This window comes from Belonocnema kinseyi, chromosome 7 (genome assembly GCF_010883055.1).
Source record: "Belonocnema kinseyi isolate 2016_QV_RU_SX_M_011 chromosome 7, B_treatae_v1, whole genome shotgun sequence".
Lineage (NCBI taxonomy): Eukaryota > Metazoa > Arthropoda > Insecta > Hymenoptera > Cynipidae > Belonocnema > Belonocnema kinseyi.
In genome coordinates this window covers 67,546,869-67,551,728 of record NC_046663.1, presented here as the reverse complement: position 1 = coordinate 67,551,728, position 4,860 = coordinate 67,546,869, and positions in this window count along the sequence as shown.

The following is a 4,860-nucleotide window of genomic DNA, read 5'->3' as shown; positions in this document are numbered from 1 at the left end:
GCCCTTCGGTTTGATTCTAGAGGATTCAAAACCGAACATAAGGATATATATATATATATATATATATATAGACTGCCTAATGCTAATGAGTGTATTGATTGTTAATGACTTAAAAAATGTTCCATGAATCTAGAATTTTCAAAGTCAGTTGAAGTTGTAACTGTCTGTGATTTTATATTTCAATGATCTTATGTTCCTTTATAAAATTTACAATATAATCTTTGCATTTTCCTTTATTAGTCTTTACATTTTTCTCATCCTACTTAGTATGATTACTTCTATTGCGAAAATGGCAGTTTTCGCAATAGAAGTATATATATTTTTTAAACCGGGAAAGATCACAAATTTATACCGGGAGATAGCCGGGAGAAAATAAATGAAAAAAAATAATAGCCATCCTGATTGAGTCAATGCCGTACCTATGCAGAAATAAATAACTAAGTATATCTTCCAACCCTAATGTATTGCTCGCTCAGCTACAGCGATACGGTTTGCGTATTTTACTCATAACACAATTACTGAAGCAATATTAGTGCTTCAGTCATGTGTTCTAATAGATATTTCTAAACATAAGATGGATGTGGTAGAACGAATTTGTACGGCTGCGTCAGATAGAATTTGGTTTGGGTAAATCTACCATACGCACTGCTCTCAGCTGCACCTCCCATTGAGCAGATCTAAGCTTACCGTTCGGATAGTCTAATTCTATGCATGCCTGATATAAAATGCTAATGAGAATGCATCCTCCATGCTGCAGTGGAGTCAAAATTAATTTTAAAATTTGATTTTTCTGTACGTCCTTTATTATTAATAATATAAAACTATAATTTTGTTTGAAAATAATTTTTCAAAGATAAGGTCCTATCAAATTTAAAGACCAGGGTGACGTATCCTCGATTGAAAAGTAGGGTATACGAAAAACGTAAAATAGTTCTATAAAATCTAATATTCTAGCTAAAATACATTCCAGATAGAAGAAGTTTTGCAACTACATTTTCGCGGAAAAAAAATGAATCTTTTGTATTATTACTCTCTACTTTGATATTTGTTCACAAGTTCTAGTACACAATTTTTTGTATTACACAACCACTACACTATTTATAATCACACGCTATTAAAATTTTTATTTGCCGCGGGTTCGAAACCTATATGTTTCGCATCCTTAACGCCGAGAGCTTTGCGGCTAACAAAGCTTCGAGCATAAAGAAAAAAATCTGAAATATAACCTACAGCTGTGCAGGGCTTTCTGCAAAGTTTTGTACCCCATTCTATTAAAACTGTTGCTAAGGTTATAATAATATATTTATAATATAGTAATTTTAGAAATATTACAAATTATTATTGAATATTTTAGGTGATTGAACAAGATTTTAACCGAATTAAAAAATATTTCCAGATGTTTTAAAAGATTTTAGAGAAATCAATATATCTGATATGCGCCGAAGAAAGGAGACTTACTTTGAAAAGTGAGATTTTGCAAGGCGAGCGTTCGTGGACGCAGCTCACAGACGAGGTACAGATAAAACGCATAGATGAGGTGGTGAGTGGTGGGAGGTGTTTCACGGAATCTCGAGCTCTCGAGTCGTATCCCGATTTTTTCGGGTACCTAACAACTTAATTATTAGTAATAATCATGCATGGATTTTTTCTACGATGGTTTAATCAGAAAGAGCAGTTTAAAAAATATCGAAATGTGTAAAAACCTTGATTTCGATTTTTTTAGAGTAAGCCCCCTTTCTTCGGCGCACGTCACATAAGTTTTAAGAAATTTAAACGATTTGAAATGATCTCTACAAATTTCCGAAGATTTCAAAAGATTTAACAGACTTTAAAGCATTCAATAACATTACTTATATTTTAAAATTGCTTTAAAATCTTAAAACTCATTTAAATTCTACTGAAATTCCTTTAAGTGCTTCAAAATTACTTAAAATCTGTTAAATTCATTAAAAATATCTTGAACTCTTTTATATATTATGAAATCTTTTGAAACTCAATTATAAACTTTAAAAATCAATTTGGTCATATAACTGCCTTCAAATCCCTTGAAATTCCTGAAAAGCTGTTTTAATACTTAAACATATTTTTAAATTACGTAAGGATCCTTAAACTTTTTTGAATTTTTTCAAAATCATTTAAAATGCTTTGTCATATTTTAAATTCCATTACCGATTTTTGGAACCATATAAAATTCATTGAAATGCTACAAAACCCCTTAAAACCACTTTAAATCTTTTGAACAAGTAAAAAGTATTTTAAAGTCTTTGACATCACTCGAAAATTCTTTTTGATTCTTTAAAACTATTTGAACTCTTTTGAAATTCATTTATAAACATTAATATTTTCTGGTTTAAACAAAATTTGAAATCCCTTCAAACTATTTTTAAATTCATTAAAATTATTCTAAACAATTGAAAATATTTTGTAAATACACAATAATACATAAACTTCTTTGAAATTTAGTGACATTTGTGAAAATCACTTTAAATAATTTGGTATCTTTAAAAAATTTTAGAGCGCAAAGGGAAATTGAGAAATATGTCAGAATATTTGTGAAGATTTAGGGATATTTCGGAACACTTTGGAATATCAAAAATATTTAAGATTGTTAAGAATATCAATAATACCAAGAATATCCTTGAATATTGAAATAATAAGTGTATGGGAATATGTGATGAATGAATTAGGAATGTTGGAGTGATGGACTTATCGTCATATCAAAATAAATTGGTTTAAATTATATAAAATTTGGAGAAACAATTTTTTATTTAAAGTGCATGTTACATTTAAATATTTGGTATATGTTTATAACCGTTGGCGATCTTATTAATAGTGATTACAAGTAAACTGTAATTAACTTCGGTTTGTGATAAAATAACGTACCAATAACAATCATCGCTGACCAAATTAATTTGGAATCAGGCGTAAAATAACGAAATTACCTAAATGTCCTGACCTATTGTATATATAAAATTCAAATATTATTCTAAAGACACAACAACGAAAGGCAACTAATACCGAGTCGATGCGCAACTCTACGGATCATCAATCTCGCATAATATGCACGGTACAATACATCGCTTTGTATGGCTGAATCAAGCAAATAGCCGGATGCCCAGTGCCACGGTTAAACGCAGTGTTCTTTCAAATATATACTTGATAAAAGTATACGTTCAATAGTGCCATGATACCGAGGCATCCCGAGGCGAAATCCTAATACTCAGCGAGTCCTCCCTAACAGAGTTCTGCGTGAGGTTGGAGAGAGCTTTTCATACTCGGTTTTCCGCTAAAAAGGCTAGAAAATTGCGAATTCGAAAACAAGTAGGCTTCCGCGGGCTTTAAAGAGGCTTTAGAGATATCCTTAAGCTCCTTCCGTGTTCTGTGAAAGCGAGTTCGCGCCGATGATTTTAGAGTAATGAGCGAGCACGTAGCGAGGTTCAAGCAAACTTCGATTGCCATTAGCCTCAAACTATTTCTTTCATTGTACCAAATTGAAAATATGATAGCGCTAGTAAGAAAAATGTGACTTTACTGAGCAGGGCCCATGCGACCCCCTATTGAAAAATATGAATTAACGCGCCCGCCAACTTCAAAGGAAGATTTTTAATTAAAAGTAAAATTTGTTATTTTTTATAAGAATTCCAGAGGGTATATTATTTTTGCGAAAGTGTCGGTCTGTATGTATTTCAAAAATTGTTTATACGGTTATTCATAGTATTCAAAAAGTCGAATAATTGATCCTAATGTTTCTTTTCAAACAATCAAAAATTACCAGAGTTATATCATTCAAAAAATTCCAAAAAACACGAAAAAGAAACATTTTATTCCAAATGATGCATCATATGACAAAAAGTCAAAAGAAAAAAATTGTTGCTTTTTAAATGTCCTACAAGATTATCATAACAACTTTATGACTTTTCTTAGAAAATAGAAATGTCAAATTTAGACTACATACAAAATAATGAAAAATCAAAAAAGTACATTTTTCGGCCAAACTGTGCAAAACACGGTAAAAGATGAATTAAGAAAAATTGTTCATTTGGAAAAGATCTACAAATTTGGTATCATCCACTTTTTGATAGGATACATAGTTTTGGCTTTAATCATGAAAAACGTCATTAACAGGAAAAAAAACAAATGTGCCCGCGACGTGTGCACATTCTTATTATAAATTTTATGTTTTAATCTCCATTTCGTCTCGTGTGTGGGGTTTCAAAAAATTTAACTTTTCATGTTTTTGACGCTATTTGCTTTTGATCAAAACTGAAAACAGAATTATTAAAAAATTATTCATCGCAAATCATTTTTACATTCTCATCAGAGAAGGCATTAGATTTTAATAAAATTTAACTAGCCTAGTTTTTGTCAAAAGTTTCATGTTTTGAGACCCCCTGAATTCGAAAAACAGATTTTTACTAATGTTTCTGCCTGTATTTCTGTCTTCCTGTCGTAATGTCTCTCTGTCAGCACGGTAACTTTTGAAAAAATAATTCTATTAAATTGGCCTCTGATATACACTTTTTTAGTGTCCTAGTATTTAAAAAATCGAACAATTCATCTCATAAATTTTTTCTTAAAATAACAAATTATTAGAGGTAAAGCATTCACAAAATAAAAAAAACGAAAGTGAACCTTATAAGTCAATTAACACACAATATAAAGAATGGCAAGAAAGAAAAGTTTAATTTCTAAATGCCCTAGAAGATTATCATAACGAATTTTTGAATTTTCTTCATAAATCAAAAATTAAATTTTGACAGCATCAAAAATAATGGAAAATCCAAAAGTGACATTTTTTCATGAAAAATTTTCACAATATTTCAAATATTCTCAAATATAGTGATTCATTTTCAAAAATAT